This window comes from Pelodiscus sinensis, chromosome 4, assembly GCF_049634645.1.
Source record: "Pelodiscus sinensis isolate JC-2024 chromosome 4, ASM4963464v1, whole genome shotgun sequence".
NCBI lineage: Eukaryota > Metazoa > Chordata > Testudines > Trionychidae > Pelodiscus > Pelodiscus sinensis.
In genome coordinates this window covers 114,725,489-114,744,221 of record NC_134714.1, presented here as the reverse complement: position 1 = coordinate 114,744,221, position 18,733 = coordinate 114,725,489, and the positions used below count along the sequence as shown (strand labels likewise).

Here is an 18,733-nt window from a genome sequence, read left to right as displayed (position 1 = left end):
CGACCCAAAAAAAGTTCCCCGCCCTTGCTGTAGAGCCTGAGAGTCCAAGTGTGAAGAAGCATACAAATGTTTAACATATCTGGCATGTAAATACTTTGCAACAGTGGCTACAACAGTGCCTCAGTGATGACACTGTAAATAAGATACAGACAGCATTGTAAAAAATAAGTTCAGTCCATTGCTAAGAAAACAAGAAATAGGACTGAGACGACTTATATGAGGTGATTAAATCTGTGATTAATCATAACTTTTTAAACTCTAATTCATTTGGTTTGAATTAATTGCATGCATTAACTGCAATTAATTGACACCCCATCTATCTCATTTCATTGTTTTTCTATGGTGAGAAGATGGCCAAAAGGAAAAGTTTCTGTTTGAGGTTCTTAACGTTTCATTAAATAGAGTGTGTTTATGCTACCAACTAGGGGAAAAATAATATTGAATTGCCAATTGGCTAAATTCACAAATATCAAATGCAGAACAGTCTGCTTTTTTAATGTATTTCACATGCAATCGCTGTCATCATTAGGGAATCAGACAAACAAAATACCTAATTGGAAAAGCTGTGTAAATATAGTAACAGAAGGGTCCCTTATGGCTAAAACAAAAAGAACCTTGTCCAAGCAGGCAAGTCTTACCACTTAATTAATGGTTGCACTCTTCTGCTTATTTAAATTAAGTTGCTCATTTTTGCTACGCAAATGCCTTCTTCTGAGGTAAAACCAAAATAGAATCACCTGGTGAAAACACTTCTAAGTATATGTTTTTGCAGTACAAAAGGCTTTTTATAGCAAGTTAACAATCACACTGCAAAATCTTAGTAGTGACCCGGCACAGGTAGGTTTACCTTGCTGTAGCTAACTGAGGCCATCCCCACGTGTGTGGGGGGATATAAGAATGACCTCAGCTAATACATCAAGGTAAAACTACACATGCCTTGTCCCAACTAGCATTTTACATTCAGATACGTATCTTTGTAGTACGCTGGTTTTGTTCCTTTTTTTTTTTAAAGAGAAGACATAATCTGAAAATTTTATTCACTTGAATTAAATCCTGTTGAAAAAGCAAATTCAGATTTCAAACAGGGATATTTAGTGGCTTTACTTTTATTAGCGTCAGGGGACTATGGTAGGGGAAGAGCATCTAATTTTATGTAAGAACATAAGAATTGCCATACTGGATCAGACTTGTGGTTCATCTAGTTTGGTATCTTATTAACAAAAGGGACCACTATCAGATACTGCATAGTAAAGGTCAAGCAATCTTGCAGTAGGTAGATGCAGAATAATCTATGTCTCAGATTAATTTAGCTGGTATAAAATTTGCATCTCATCCATACTCTGGTTGTGAGCTGGATCTTGCTTTGTATTGACTATAGTCCAATTCAGTGTAGCAAACACCAGTTTCCTGCCCTGCTGATTCTGGCTGAATCGGTAAGAACCCTTTTTCTGAAGCACATTACTTTTATAAGATCTGCGATGGTTAACAAAAGTTTGACCTCATTAGTTGATCTTTTACCATTTACAGCTTTTTATTAAGTTAGACATGCTGTAACATAATTAGTCATTATGTGTTCGGTTATGAGTCACAGGGCAAGATGTAGCTTACCTTCTAATCAGGCTGTACGTGGGAGTGCTTACACAATATGTTGAAAAATGTGCCATATGGCTAACTTTGTGAGACTAGTTTGTGAGACTGTTACTTAATAATAATAATTAATAATAAAGCCCTCTCTGTATTGGCAAGCTGTACTATTCAGAAATGTTCCTGCATATAAAATATTTATAGCTAAATACTAATAATATTTTGTATTTCTCAAAGCACATTAGAAATGCTGACCAATTAAACCTTTCAGTCCTCCCTATGGATTGAACCAAAAGCATCCCCTGAGATGACACAACATTTATGTTGGATTTTCTGGTTGCACACAGCTACACTTTATTAATAAAAATAAAAAGTTTTCAGGGAAAAATGAACCAGGATCTTGACTTTTAATAATTGTAAGAGTTGGGGAGTAAAAATAACTAACATTAGAATTCCAGATCGATATATTTTAGCTTGGACTGCCTTATTTAGACATCAGCATTTTTATTGCTAATTGTAGCACCTACAAAACCAACCAGAGGGACCCATTGTATGAGGCACTGTGTGAACACTTAATAGATGTTCCATATCCCCATAGCCTACAGTGTGATTAGGCAAGACAAACAAAGGGTGGGACAGGAGTATAAAAACATTATCATTTCTGTTTTACTGCTGGGGAACTGGAATAATGAGGATCTCTCTACCGTGATGATAAACCCACACCCGGCCCAATTCATCTGACTCAGGCTCATGGGGCTCTGGATTTGGAGTTGAAAAATCGTTGTTTAAACATTCAAGACTGAGTTCTGGGACCTGTGAATGTTTGCACATATTTTTTTAATCCCACAGCCCAAGCCCCAGTAATTCCAAGTCAGCTGTGGCTTGTGGCAGATCTTTTATCCCTATGTAAACATATCCAGAGAGACTCAGTGACTTGCCTAAAGTCACACAGGAAGCCTGTGGCAGACTTAGGAATGGAACCGAGATGTTGAGGTCCCAGTTCAGTGTCTTAACCACAAGAACCGCCTGCCTTAGTCTTAGCTGGGCCTCTCCCTTTTCCGGACATGGAGGATAAAGCAAGCAGTTATAACTGAAAGCAGAGGGAGGCCTTCATTCCGCCAGCTGGGTGAAATCTCTTAGGAAGGGAAGTTTATTCTTCCATTTGTTGAAAATGAATTGAAATGTACAGGTGTTGTTCTGGGCACAGATAAAGGAACACGTGGAACTGCCTGAGACACACCAGCGGGAAAAGAAGGAATAACAGAGGCAAGTGCCAGCTGTGAATTAGCCAAGTATCATATTCTGGGATATGGTCTTTTACCAGTAGAGTGTGCATGAAAATAATTGACGCTTAGGATTAATGACTCTGGATTATGGGCAAAATGTGCAATCCACCCACATCTTTTTTCAAGTGTAATTGATATGCCTCTTCCTGCAATTAGTAGAGTTCCTCAGAAGAGCCCTGCTTTGGATTCAGGCATTAAAAGGGTTGGCAAATGACACGCTGCTCTCAGCTGCCTTGGGGAATAGCATTCTCCCGAGCATGCCACAAATATTTCATTCATTCGACAGAGAAGCAGAGGATGTGTTCTACTTAGGCATTTTGCAGCAGAAGAAACCATTTATCTCAGCCTCTTTTTAATGTTTTGATTTCCTCTCTAGCAAATGCTTGTGGAAGGCATACATCCTTGCTGCTACGCCATCCCAAAGATACTTGGCCATTCACATCAGTTTGCACAGACTAGACTCTGCATTGAGAGCGCCTCTGATGAAAGGCCCTAGGAAAGTGCCGGCGTATTAATTTAATAGCCTGTATTGGAATATAACGTTCCCTAGAGATATCAGATACAATGGACCCCGTCTTGGTCCACACTAACATCTCTTCACTGTGATGCATGGGTGGCTGGTAATATAGGCAAGGGAAGGCATTGCCTTACCCAAAAGACTGGGCTGTCTGGCTGTTGTAGGGGAGCTGGGTTCAGGGCCGCATGGCTGCTCCCAGGCCTAGAGCTGAGGTCAGGGCTGCTCATCTGTTCCCAGGGCCAGGCCCTGTCTGATGGCCATGGCTGCCCGGCTGCTGACAGGGACGAAGCTAAGTCCAGGGCTATGTGTTTGCCCGACTGCTCCTGAGGTGCAGAGAGGGGAAGCTAGAGCTGCCCAGTGCTCTGGGAGTTGGGAGGGAGGGGCTAGGGCTGCTTGGAGGTAGAGGTTTGCAATAGCTTTTGAGGGGGAGGGGGCAGCACCATTATGGAGGGAACTGTGGGTGCTGAATTGGGGGCTGGCACGGAAGAGGCGGGGCTGGAGCTTGCCTCTCCAACCCAGCCCGTATTGCAGTGACGGCACAAAGAGTACCAAGGATACAACTCTGTTAATACACTGTTAGCTGTGCTCTGGGACCCTGTGCTGTTCCATTCCTGCCACGGTTCTGTTAGTCCACTTCAGTTTTTAACACGTAGCATCCAGTGTTCCAACCATGTCTCTTCCCCTACACATGCCATGCCAGTGCTGATCTGTGGCAGTCATCCTGCTCCAAGTCTAGGTGTCTTATGGACAGAGGCCACCAATCTTAGATTTTAAGTATCTCAGGCAAGGCTTATGTCTACCTCTGTGTTTAGTGCCTAGCATGATGGGGCCTTGATTGGGGCCTTTGGACACTACTGTAAAATGAATATTGAATGATAATAGTGTCAGATTGCCTAGGGTTATGAACAAATGGTGACTAAAAAATGACACAGGTCCTCTTTCTGTCAAATAAATATTCTGAGTGAGTCAGTATACTGCTACCACCGGAAATAAGCAATTACGTAGATAAGAGCACAAGGTGAACATAAGAGCACAGTATTCACCTGATGACTCTGATAGCTCATGTTATGGGAGAGGGTGCTAGATTAGACCCTCTCCTCAAAGTGGTCTAGTTCTTTGTATGTACAACAAAAAGACCTTTTCTCCATTCACGCAAAGTAAAAGCCACTAATGCCCCAAGCCAACAGCCCTCCTCTAATGTTCTTGTTTGTTTTTAACAAACGAATAGATGTGCCAAATCTACATCCTGTAAATATTTTCCAGTCGCATTAGGAGAGAAGTTAATAAAACCCATCACTCCCTCTTGTTTCTGATGACTGGGCAGTACTATACATTGTGGCTCTGGATTGGAATTTCAATATAGTGCATGTGGCTGAGAGATCTAATGGGGACATGTCTAGTTATGATGAAAAATCAAAGGAACCTTATTCTTGGGCAGCATCTGGAAAGCAGGCTGCAACGATGCAGTGGGGTGAGGCCATTGGAAGGGGGCAGTTAAATGCCCCTGCCCTTGTGACAGGTCCACTACTACAACTTTATGATGTGAGTTTGAAAGAAGATCTCTGGCCCCCTATCCCTACGCTCTCTATGGGACTTAATGATGCTTTAACTAATATTAATCTCTACTCAGTGATGGCCTGCCATTCCAACAGGAATGTTTGCTTAGGCGGGGAGGTCAGGAGGAGAACACATGCCATTTTCTAATCTGGCGTTTTCTTGAAATTCTCGCTGTGGGGATAGCCACGTCGGAGTTTCAGAATTCATGCTGCATAACCCCACCTAAGGGGGGAAAATTGGCTGTTAGAGAAGCATGAATAAAAGTGGTATGAGTGCTACTGACTGACCTATGTTGACATTTTAGCATGAAGCTTTCTAGCACCTACATTGGTTTTCTCTATGTCCCCACCAGGGCTGTGTGTAGAAGCCATGTTGTAACTATATATTTACAGTTGTAATTGTGTTACATTAAAAAAAAAAAAAAGTGGCCAGCTGCATTTTTTACCCTGAAAAAAATTAGAGTTGTAGGGTCAGGTTTTGGGTGACATTTTATGTCAGTTCATTTGTCTATCACAGAAACCTTAGCAATGCTGGGATGGTCTTTCAGGTCAAAGTTGAGTTACATGGATCAAAGATTGGCAGACTAGCTAACAACGTAAGAACGTAAGAATGGCCATACTGGGTCAGACCAAAGGTCCATCCAGCCCAGTATCTTGTCTGTCAACAGTGGCCAATGCCAAGTGTCCCAGAGGGAGTGAACCAAACAGGTAATGATCAAATGATCTATCTCCTGCCATCCATCTCCACCCTCTGACAAACAGAAGCTAGGGACACCATTTCTTACCCATACTGGCTAATAGCCATGAATGGACTTAACCTCTATGAATTTACCTAGTTCTGTTTTAAACCTTGTTATAATCCTAGCCTTCACAGCTTCCTCAGGCAAGGAGTTCCACAGATTGACTATGCACTGTGTGAAGATGAACTTCCTTTTATTTGTTTTAAACCTGCTGCCCATTAGTTTCATTTGGTGGCCCCTAGTTCTTATATTATGGGAACAAATAAATAACTTTTCCTTATTCACTCTCTCCACACCACTCATGATTTTACAGACCTCAATCATATCCCCCCTTAGTCTCCTCTTTTCCAAGCTGAAAAGTCCTAGTCTCTTTAATCTCTCTTCATATGGGACCCGTTCCAAAACCCTAATCATTTTAGTTGTCCTTCTCTGAAACTTTTCTAATGCCAGTATATCTTTTTTGAGATGAGGAAACCACATCTGTATGCAGTATTCAAGATGTGGGCATACCATGGTTTTATATAAGGGCAATAAGATATTCTCCATCTTGTTCTCTATCCCTTTTTTAATTATTCCTAACACTCTGTTTGCTTTTTTGACTGCCACTGCACACTGCATGGACGTTTTCAGAGAACTATCCACAATGATTCCAAGATCTCTTTCCTGATTATTTGTAGCTAAATTAGCCCCCATCATATTGTATGAATAGTTGGGGTTATTTTTTTCCAGTGTGCATTACTTTACATTTATCCACATTAAATTTAATTTGCTATTTTGTTGCTCAATCACTTAGTTTTGTGAGCTCTTTTTGAAGTTCTTCACAGTCTGCTTTGGTCTTAACTACCTTGAGCAGTTTACCCCTTTCTCTAGATCATTTGTGAATAAGTTGAATAGGATTGGTCCTAGAACTGACCCTTGGGGAATACCACTAGTTAATTACCCCTCTCCATTCTGAAAATTTACCATTTATTCCTACCCTTTGTTTCCTGTCTTTTAACCAGTTCTCAATCCATGTAAGAATCTTCCCTCTTATCCCATGACAACTTAATTTACATAAGAGCCTTTGGTGAGGGACTTTGTCAAAGGCTTTCTGGAAATCTAAGTACACTGTATCTACTGGATCCCTCTTGTCCACATGTTTGTTGACCTCTTCAAAGAACTCTAATAGTAAGACATGATTTCCCTTTACAGAAACCATATTCACTTTTGACCAACAAATTATATTCTTCTATGTGTCTGACTATTTTATTCTTTAGTGTTGTTTCAACTAATTTGCCTGCTACTGATGTTAGACTTATTGGTCTGTAATAGCAGGGATTGCCTCTAGAGCCCTTTTTTGAAATATTGGCACTACATTAGCTATCTTCCCGTCATTGGGTACAGAAACTGATTTAAAGGATAGGTTACAAACCATAGTTAATAGTTCCGCAATTTCCCATTTGAGTTCTTTCAGAACTCTTGGGTGAATGCCATCTAGTCCTGGTGACTTGTTACTGTTAAGTTTATCAATTAATTCCAAAACTTCCTCTAATGACACTTCAATCTGTGACAAGTCCTCAGATTTGTCACCTATGAAGGAGGGGTCAGGTTTGGGAATCTCCCTAACATCCTCAGCTGTGAAGACTGAAGCAAAGAATTCATTTAGTTTCTCTGCAATGACTTCATCGTCTTTAAGTGCTCCTTTTGTATCTCGATCATCCAGGGTCCCCACTGGTTGTTTAGCAGGCTTCCTGCTTCTGATGTACTTAAAAAACATTTTGTTATTACCTTTTGAGTTTTTGGCTAGCTGATCTTCACACTCCTTTTTGGCTTTTCTTATTACATTTTTACACTTAATTTGGCAGGTTTATGCTTCTTTCTATTTACCTCACTAGGATTTTACTTCCACTTTTTAAAAGATGCCTTTTTATCTCTCATTGCTTCTTTTACATGGTTGTTAAGCCACGGTGGCTCTTTTTTAGTTCTTTTATTTTGTTTTTTAATTTGGGGCATACATTTATGTTGGGCCTCTATTATGAGGTCTTTGAAAAGTGTCCATGCAGCTTGCAGAGATTTTACTTTAGTCAATGTACCTTTTAATTTCTGTTTAACTAACCTCCTCATTTTTGCATAGCTCCCCTTTCTGAAATTAAATGCCATAGTGTTGGGCTGCTGAGGTGTTCTTCCCACCACACGGATGTTAAATGTTGTTATATTATGGTCACTGTTTCCAAGTGGTCCTGTTATAGTTACCTCTTGGACCAGATCCTATGCTCCACTCAGGACTAAATCGAGAATTGCCTTTCCCCTTGTAAGTTCCTGTACCAGCTGCTCCAAGAAGCAGTCGTTTAAGGTATCAAGAAATTATGTCTCTGCAATTCGTCCTGAGGTGACATGTACCCAGTCAATATGGAGATAATTGAAATCCCCCACTATTGTTGAGTTTTTTATTTTGATAGCTTCTCTAATCTCCCTTAGCATTTCATAGTCACTATCACTGTCCTGGTCAGGTGGTTGATAATGTACCCCTACTGCTATATTCTTATTAAAGCATGGAATTAATATCCATAGAGATTCTATGGAACATGTTGATGCATTTAAGATTTTTACTTCATTTTATTCTAAATTTTCTTTCACATATAGTGCCACTCCCCCACCAGCACAACCTGCTCTGTCCTTCTGATATATTTTGTACCCCGGAATGATTGTGTCCCGTTGATTGTCCTCACTCCATCTGGTTTCTGTGATGCCTGTTATGTCCATATCTTCCTTTAACACTAGGCACTCTAGTGTAGAAGCACTTTAAAAACTTGTCACTGTTTATTTGTCTGCCTGTTTCTGATGTGTCAGATTCTTTTTTATGTGAATGTTTTTCATCTGATCTGGCCCATACTTTATCCTCTTCTATCCTCTCCTCCTGACTAAAACCTAGAGGATCTTTATCAATATACTCTCATCTAAGAGACGTCTCTGCCTGATCCATGTGTTCCTCTGCACCAGTCGGCTTTCCCCCATTTCTTAGTTTAAAAACTGCTCTGCGGCCTTTTTAATGTTAAGGGCCAGCAGTCTGGATCCACTTTGGCTTAAGTAGAGCCCATCCTTCCGGTAGAGGCTCCCCTATCCCAAAAGTTTCCCCTGTTCCTTATAAATCTAAACCCCTCCTCCCTACACCATCGTTTCATTCACGCATTGAGATTCTGAAACTCTGCCTGCCTACCTGGTCCTGTGCATGGAACTAGAAGCATTTCTGAGAATGCCACCATGGAGGTCCCAATTTTTAGTCTCTTTCCTAGAAGCCTAAATTTGGCCTCCAGGATGTCTCTACTACCCTTCCCTATGTTATTGGTACCTGCATAAAATCCTCTTATAATAAACCTTCTCATCCTTGACACATGCTAGTTACTGTAGTTATCATTGATCATAGAGTAATTTAGGCATATGCTTGGTCTTCCGTTAATGAAGGGCTGGTCCGTCCCCCTATTTTGTGAACAACACTGATATATTATTGGAGAATGTTACTCAGTGTCACAATTTCGTCAGTATATTTTTCTCTTGGCTGTTCGGATTGTGGATTTGTGTTCAGTGAACCTCTTTCACCTACAGCTGTCCTCTTGTTCAAGGCTTAAGTGTTTGAACAGATAGTGCTGGAACACAATCAAAGGAGTATTGAAGTTTTCTTAAAGCTCTTCAAGGAATTTGGATCTGTCATGAATGCGAGCTTTATGCAGCATTGTTCTGAAGTAGGAGTGAGTCACTAAAAAGCAATTTGTACTTTTCCCATGCTCAACTTTGACTTTAAGAAAAAAGGAGAGAAAATAAAAACAATTCTGTTCTCTGGAGGGATGTGCCTTGATCACTGTATCCTGAAAGTATCAAGGGGAATTGAAACCTCCTGAAAAGAAATGAACTATGGCTGAAAAGTTTAATTTTTCAGAAATACACAAATTATTCTCTGAACTTTGAATTCAGAGAAAGTAGCAGTTGTTGGAATGTGATTGAGTTTACCTTACTTTACATGGACTGGACTTCAGTGAGCAATGTGCATGTTTTCCTCATCAACATATTTTTCATGTTGAAGCTATTGAAAGGGAAAGATTAAACTTTAGTATACAGTCCATTTGATTCTTTGAGATAGCAAACAGTAAATGCCATTCATTGCATCATCCTGGGGAAACAGTGTATTTTAGGATTTACTGTTATCTCAAAATGTTTACAGATGCTGCTTAGACATTAGATGGGAAGGAATTCAACCCTTTCATCCAGCATTGATTGATAGTATTTTCCTTTGGGTTTAATCTTTTTTACCATGACATTACTCCCGGACTGTACATACAGTCAATTCTGTTTTTGAGGTTGTCTAAAGATGGGGTAAGCCATTTCCTCCTGTCAGCAGTACATTATGAACTGCCCCAGGCTGCGAAACTAGTCATGTAATGTAAATGTTTACAGCAGGCTGACTTAATTTCAGCAGTTTACACAAAGTATAAACAGAGTATCACATGTGCCTTGTAAAGACACAGTTAGTTACCTCCTGGTCACTCAGCATATGCCTTGTACCTCACATCCACCTCTTACCCCATGTTGAAATTCTTATGAATCAGGCATTGCAGTTTATTAAAAGACGTCATCTCAGGCTGTGAGGTAGGATTCCCACCCAGAATCTACGTAAGACACTGCGAAAACAGGATAGCACTTGATCCAGTTTCTAAACACAGAGTGCTGCGTCAGATAGAATCATAGAACACTAGAACTGTAAGGGACCTTGAGAGGTCATCGAGTCCAGTCCCCTGCCCTCATGGCAGGACCCAGTATCGTCTAGGCCATCCCTGATAGATGTCTATCTAACCTGCTCTTAAATATCTCCTGAGATAGAAATTCCACAACCTCCCTAGGCAACTTATTCCAGTGTTTAACCACCCTGACGGTTAGGACGTTTTTCCTAATGTCCAACCTAAACCTCCCTTGCTGCAGTTTAAGCCCATTGCTTCTTGTCCTATCCTCGGAGGCCAAGGAGAACAATTTTTCTCCCTCTTCCTTGTGACACCCTTTGAGATACCTGAAAACTGCTATCATGTGCCCTCTCAGCCTTCTCCTTTCCAAACTAAAAAAGCCCAGTTCTTTGTGTCTTCCTTCATAGGTCATGTTCTCTAGATCTTTAATCATTCTTGTTGCTCTTCTCTGGACCTTCTCCAATTTTACCACATCTTTCTTGAAATGTGGTGCCCTGAACTGGACACAATACTCCAGTTGAGGCCTAACCAGCACACACTAGAGCGGAAGAATGACTTCTCGTGTCTTGCTCACAACACTCCTGCTAATGCATCCCAGAATCATGTTTGCTTTTTTTGAAACAGCATCACATTGTTGACTCATATTTAGCTTGTGGTCTACTATGCCCCCTATATCACTTTCTGCCGTACTCCTTCCTAGGCAGTCGCTTCCCATTCTGTATGTGTGAAACTGATTGTTCCTTCCTAAGTGAAGTACTTTGCATTTGTCCTTATTAAACTTCATCCTGTTTACCTCAGACCATTTCTCCAGTCTGTCCAGATCATTTTGAATTATAACCCTGTCCTCCAAAGCAGTTGCAACCCCTCCCAGCTTGGTATCATCTGCAAACTTATTAAGCGTACTTTCTATGCCAATATCTAAATCATTGATGAAGATATTGAAGAGAACCAGTTCAAACCAGGCCCCTGCGGAACCCCATTTGTTATGCCCTTCCAGCAGGATTGTGAACCGTTAATAACTAAACTCTGAGAATAGTTATCCAGCCAGTTATGCACCCACCTTACTGTAGCCCCATCTAAGTTGTATTTACCTAGTTTATTGATAAGAAGATCATGTGAGACCATATCAAATGCCTTACTAAAATCTAGGTATACCACGTCCATTGCTTCTCCCTTATCCACAAGACTCATTATCCTATCAAAGAAAGCTATCAGATGGAGGAGGAACTGGTGGGGAGGAGGCTTCTTCCAGATTGTTCTCCTTTTCCATTCTCTTCTGCCTCCTCTCACAGTCATAGATACAGCAGAGGAGGGGAAATAGTGCACTCAAGATCAAAATGCCTCTCTCAGGCAAGAAAGAAAAACAGTTTTGTTTCACTGTAAGCATTGTTTTACGGACTGTTGGCCTTCAAGTCCTCTTCATCAGGTGGAGACCAGCTCAACGTTGCTCCTATTGGCTCAACCAAAGTGAGGCATCTTTTGAGCTCACCTGATAGAAGTCATTGTACAGATCCCAAAGCCCTCCTAGATCAAATGTAGGCAACAGTAGCATAAGAGGTGAATGCTCAATGAGTCCAGCCAGTGGACGGAGATTTCACTGATGCTTGCAGGCCTACTGTCTTCTTCTGAGAAGGACATGAAGGAGCGAATCATGTGCCCAACTCCAGTCCCCAGCAAGTCCAGAACACTTCAGACTGATAGGCCGATAGGACTTGTAATTAATGTCTGTCTGAGTTTTTCACAACCTGATGTTGTTACACGGAAGGGAAAAGATTTCCCAGCCGGCATTCCTCATGGAGTTTGCTAAAACAGCCCGTTTCCAAAGTTTCTGGTAGGTGACCCACAAAGAATAAAGGGTACAAAGACAGGCTCTGAAGCTTTCCCTGGGCTACTTGAAAATGGCCAGGAGGAATCAAGTTTCCAGGCAGCTAGACATTTCAGAAAATTATAAAAAACAAGGGTGGGAAAGAGTTACTAGAAGAGTTAGTCCATCCGCTGCCAAACACAGGGCTCTTTTCTGCAGCATTTTTACATTCCCTCTCCAGGTTGAGATTGAAGGATCTGGTCACAGACTACAGAAATGTGATAAAACATAGTCCTAATCTGCAAATTATAACTACATCTTAGTTACTTACTTAACATATGTTGTTTAATTCCATGGGACAAATTCTCTGCTGGTGTAAATAGGTGGAATTTTTCCCATTTCTGCCAGCAAACAATTTGATCCAGGGCTTTGGCCCTGGTATGTTTGCAGGGTTTTATGGACCATGCTTCCAGGAATAAGTGATACACCCAATACACATGGGTTGTTTTCACATTCTTCCCTGTCATCTCACAGTGTAAATAGTTGGGTAGAGTTGCCTGGTGTTTCCATAATCTGCTCTGCTGCCTTGAGTTTTTACCTTCATAATCCATAGAGCAATCATCACAAAATGGTCAAGCCCAATGAAATACCAGTCAGCACCCTTGCACTGCGAACAGAGAATGGAAACTTTCATTGGGATAAGAGCTGTGCGGGGTGGCTGGGGAAGCTGAGAAGGGTGTCAATATTTACTTCTCTGAGTACACAGCGAAATAGTATCCTGTGACCATTTCCCTGTCAAGTCAAAGGCTTGACTGACATGCAGAACACCCACCACGTACTGAATTGACCAGCAATCTGAAAAATTCATTGTGGAAAAATCTAAGGGTAGAGCCAGAGTTCTACCTTGTGTTTTGTTTCTTATTTTCCTAGTTTTTCTGAGCAGACTCAGTGGTCCATCCACAAAGAGAGTTGTCACTCATGTTTATATTTTTGATTCAGAGGCATCCAAAACGGGCCCTGGATGGTCCATGACATGCTGGCATGTCACAAAGGGTTGCTCCCAAATGTATCTTCAGTTGCTTAATTGCAACAAAAGACAGCTAACAATGCATTAGGTTTCTGGGTCTCACTTTTCCATTAAACCAATTGCGGAAGTTGACACTGGGATTATTGGGTTGTGAACAGGAAGGGGAGACAGACTGTAAAATCATGGAATAAATGAGGCCTAACAGACAATCCCTCAGTTAAATGCGTTCCAGTTCTGAAAACGCTTGATGAACCCTGATTTAAACTATCAATTGTATCAGTCTATGCATTTACAGTGTGCTCATGGCATGTTATCATATATAAATAGAGTGCAGGTAAATTCCAATAACCTGATCTAGTTACATTGAAGTCAATGGCAAAACTTCCATTGATTTCTCTGGGACAGGATCAGAGCTACACAGCAGGGCTTAACTTGAAATAAGCGATGCAAATTGAGCTACGTCAATTGCATAGCTTATTTTGAAATAGCTTATTTCAAAATTAGAAAAATCTACACAACACTTATTTTGAAATAGAACACTTTTCCTCCAACTTCCCTTACTCCTCTACAACAAGGGTTACAAGAGTCGGAGTAAGAAGTCCTGCAGCTTGACAGTATTTCGACTTTATTTTGAAATAACTGCCTGCTGTGTAGATGTGGTCCAAGATATTTCGAAATAACACTAGTTATTTCAAAATAATGTTGCTGTGTAGACGTACCCCTAGAGAATAAGCTGTTTGAAGCTGAAATGTCAGCTCTGATTCTGTGGGTACAAAGCACTGGCGAAAGGAACTATGGCCAATGTTTTCAAATGTGTGGCGTTAGACACCCAGTAGACATCTACTGAAGGGGCCTAATTATTCAGAAATATGGAGCAGCTGCATTTCCCAGTGAGCTCAGTAGGTTCACAGTATGTTAAAAAAATTAGCTCACTTATTTAAATGCTTAAGTTTAGGTTACCTTAGTAATTAGGTAAGCAGATACTTAAGTCTGCCATCCCTGGGTCACCGGTTTAAAGATAGCCAGGCTGGTAAAAACCATAAGTAGTTATCATTTGATGGCTGTTTTGAGACGTATGTAAAATGAGCTTGTGGCACTCAGCCTGGCTTTTAATGCTGAGTCTGTACCACTAGCATAAATATTGTTGGTTTCATTGGAAAAGCCAAGGGTTCAGTGGGTGCTGAGACTGCTCTTTTCCTTTTTCCTTTAGAAGTGGTCACTACATTCTTCTAGGTCAGGGTTGTGTTAATGGTGCGGGTACATAAGAACAGCCATCTAGCCCATTGTCCTGTCCTCTGACAGTGACCAATGCCGGGTGCCCCGGAGGTAATCATCAAGTGATCCGTCCCATCACCCATTCCCAGCTTCTGACAAACAGAGGGTAGGACACTATCCCTGCCATCCTGGCTAATACCCTGTCGCGAGAATCACAGGTCCCATGATGCATACTCAAGGGGGGAAGGACAGAACCAGGTGGACCGTTTTAGCAAAAAAAAATATTTATTTATAATAGTGATTAATTTATAGTATTTATTCTAAGATTTTTAATAGGCTGCGTTAATAATGCATTTATTATATTTATTCAATGATTTCTAGTTAAACGTGTCAGAGATATAAGGGTGGGAATGGCAAGGGGAATAGTCTCTATTCTAAAAATATCCAGCTACACTAATTAAATAACAGTGATAACTACAAACTCTATGTACTACCCAAAACAACTACTACACTAAGCTTATACAACAAGAAAAAATCAAATCATACATACCAACTTACACAGCACACGGAACATTTCAAAGATATCGGTTCGGTTGCGAAGACCTTGGTTACGCCCGAGAGTCGAGGGAGGTGGCTGGTCGGTTGATCAGGCCGGCAGCGCTTTGGAGTATACAGGAAGGCACACGCATGGTGGTATGTGTGTTGCGAAGACCTCCTCGAGCAAACTGTGCAATGGGTATTTATCCCCAAATCTGCACATCGCTTTCCCGTGCTTGCATATTACCATATATGGCCCAACGGTCATCAAGTGGGGGTCTGTGTCCCAGGGGTTGGGCCAAAACTGTGCAGGTTTCATGCGACCAGGTAAGCCCTGCAGTTCTCACGCCAAAGTGACGGGTGGGAGAATCTGAGGCTATTTCCCCCTTTTCACACCTTCCCTTTTTCTAAAGGCAATGGTATGCAGGAAGGGTGCGGCTGGTTTCTCCCGAGGAGTACTGCAGCCCACTATAGCAAGAGCGGCCTGGCCAAACTTCTTACCGGCCACAGAAGTCTGTCTAAAGTATTTCTCGCATGCAGCCACAAGGGGCTTTTCTTCCGGCCACACCTTCTGGGCGGTGATTGGGGCGGGAGGCAAAGCAGTGACCCCTCCTCTGGTGCTGGCAGCAGTAGCAGAGGGCCCTGCCCCCCTCTGCAGACACAAAGCTGGAGGAGCAGGCATCTGGTGAGATTTCCACCTTCTTGGGGGCAGTGAGGTCAGCCTTCAGCTGTGGGGTGGCGGGTAGCAAGCTCCAACCAGGGGGCATTGAGCTCCATTCACTGGCTGCATGGTGGTGGGCTCTGGCCCTGAGTTCACCACCTCCCTTCATCATCCCTGGGTCCTGCAGCCTCTACCAGTGCCCCATCATACCTGGCCTCCACTGCCTGCATACTCACCTCTTCATTCAGGATGTAATGTTCCCAGACCTTGTGCGGGGGTGGGGTGAGTAAGTCTGCTAATAAAAGTGATACTTGTTTGTATGTTAATGTCACTTCCAGAGCAAACTTAGGGTATGTCTGTACTACAAAGTTAATTCGAACTAACAGCCGTTAGTTCGAATTAACTTTCATAGGCGCTACACATGCAAACCGCTAGTTCAAACTTAATTCGAACTAGCGGAGCGCTTAATTCGAACTAGGTAAACCTCATTCTACAAGGACTAAGCCTAGTTCGAATGAAGTAGTTTGAATTAAGGGCTGTGTAGCCACTTAATTCGAACTAGTTGGAGGCTAGCCCTTCCCAGCGTGCCCTGGTGGCCACTCTGGGCCAAACCAGGGAAACTTTTCTGCCCCCCTCCTGGCCCCGGAGCCCTTAAAGGGGCACAGTCTGGCTACAGTGCCCATGCCAGTTGCAAGCCTGCCAGCACCCAGCCAGCAGACCCTGCACCTGGCATGGCATGAGCCAGCCACTTGCTGCAACCCAGCCCTCCGCCTCTTCCCAGGACCAGGCTGGCGGCTCACAGGAGCCTGCCCAGGGCCACAAGAGGCCCGCCTGATCTAGTGCGCAGATTGTGGACCTCATCGAGGTTTGGGGGGAGGCCTCCAACGTCCATGACCTCCGCACTAGGCACAGGAATGTGGCTGTCTAGGGCAGGATAGCTGCCAGCCTGGCCACCAAAGGCCACATGCGAACCCTGGAGCAGGTTTGCATGAAAATCAAGTGAGATCCCCGACCCTTAGCCCTGAGCTTAGAACATAAGAACATAAGGATGGACGTACGGGGTCAGACCTAAGGTCCATCTAGCCCAGTAGCCTGTCTGCCGACAGCGGCCAACACCAGCTACCCCGGAGGGGATGGACCGAAGACAATGACCAAGCGATTTGTCTCGTGCCATCCATCTCCAGCCTTCCACAAACAGAGGCCAGGGACACTGTTCCTACCCCCTGGCTAATAGCACTCCATGGACCCAATCTCCATGAATTTATCTAACTTGTCTTTAAACTCTGCTATAGTTCTAGCCTTCACAGCCTCCTGTGGCAAGGAGTTTCACAGGTTGACTATGAGCTGTTTGTAGAAGAACTTTTGCTTATTAGTTTTAAACCTGCTTTCCATTCATTTCATTTGGTGTCCTCTAGTCCTTCTATTATGGGAACTAATGAAGAACTTTTCTTTATTCACCCTCTCCACACCACTCATGATTGTATAGACCTCTATCATATCCCCCCTCAGTCTCCTCTTTTCTAAGCTGAAAAGTCCCAGTCTCTTTAGCCTCTCTTCATATGGGACCTGTTCCAAACCCCTAATCATTGTAGTTGCCCTTTTCTGAACCCTTTCCAAGGCCAAAATATCTTTTTTGAGGTGAGGAGACCACATCTGTACACAGTACTGAAGATATGGTGTACCATAGTTTTATACTTCCCCTCCTCCTTCTTCTCCTGGCTTCCCCCTTCCAGCTCCCTCCTCCCAGGTTTCCCCCTCCCCTCTTCCACCCTCTCTCTTCCCCTCTCCCACTTCCTTTTCCCAGTCTCCCCAGAGGTTAATCCTCCCCCCCCCCCCAGTTTTGTTAACTAAAGAGAGTTTCTATTTTTGAACACACGTATCCTTTATTTTTTACATCAGGAAGGGGGGCTAGGGAAGGGTAAGTGGAAGGAGGTGAGGGAGGAATGGGGCACAAGCCCCCGATGGGGAGGACTGGGGTGGCTCTGCAGGCTCCTCGGGGTGGAAGCTCTCCTGCAGGGCCTCCTGGATCCTGACAGCCCCCCAATTGACCCCTCTGGATGGCAGCCTGCAGCAAGTGCAGCTGGGTGGATGGCCGAGTGCTGTGATGTACCGAGTGTGGGCACTCAGGGCACTCCAAGACAGGACTGCTTTGCTGTCCCTCATCGAGGTAGACAAGCAAGCGGGGAACCCTGAGAACTGTCTGTCTGGGGTGGGGGTCGGGTCCCTTTAAGCACAGCCCTCGGCTAGCCTGAGGCAGCAGCTCCACACTCTAAGTCCTAACCTGATGCCCTGCCAGCCTTAACTTTGGTTCAGGGTCCACTCAATGTGGACATGCTATTTTGAATTAGCAAAACACTAATTCGAATTCGTTTTTAGGTCTAAATGCGCTAATTCGAATTAGCTTAGTTCGAATTAACTAATTTCAATTACGTTAGTTCGAATTAGTCCTGTAGTGTAGACATACCCTTAGTAACTAGCAAGTCTCTCTTTTTTTTAAGCAACCAAAAAGCAAAGGAAACAAGGAAAAAGACAAGAACCTGCACAGCACCTGTTTTGTGTTTCTGTTCTGTTTAGGTCCAGTAAAAAATAGAGACAACTGTACATGATTTTTATTTTTGAATCTTCAAAAAAGTAACAATGATTTGGACGAGTATATGTGCATATTTATTTGTTTTTCCCAAAGTTGAGTTAGTATTTTAGGAAAAATGTTTGAGTAGCCACTGGCAAGAGTTGGTGATTGTACTCTGAGACCACCTAAAATTTGTTGTGAGAATCCTTGCTAACATCCTAGCTATGTACGGGCAGATTCAAAATAATAATTTGGGCCATTGGTGATTGGGTGGAAAAGAGTTTTGCTTTATTTCACTGGGGGACCCTTTTGGTTGTGAGCATCTTAAGAGATTATATAGGGTACCAATCAAAGTGGCTAGTCTTTTTCTGATTAGTGAGTGACAAAGTGGTTACCCTAAAGACTCAAGAGAGGGTTTTTTTTAAAATGATGTAGGCCATCTTACATGGATCTCTACTGTCTAAACTTCTGTGTACTTACTGGACTAGATTTTGCGCCCGTTACACCTGTTGAGTAGGATCTTATTCC

General features: G+C 42.7%; 1 protein-coding gene across 3 annotated transcripts in view; it reads left to right on the top strand.

The window, feature by feature from the left end:
* Positions 1-18,733, top strand: part of SLC67A1 (solute carrier family 67 member 1) — a 154,865-nt gene that overhangs the window by 85,096 nt on the left and 51,036 nt on the right. The window lies entirely within an intron of this gene.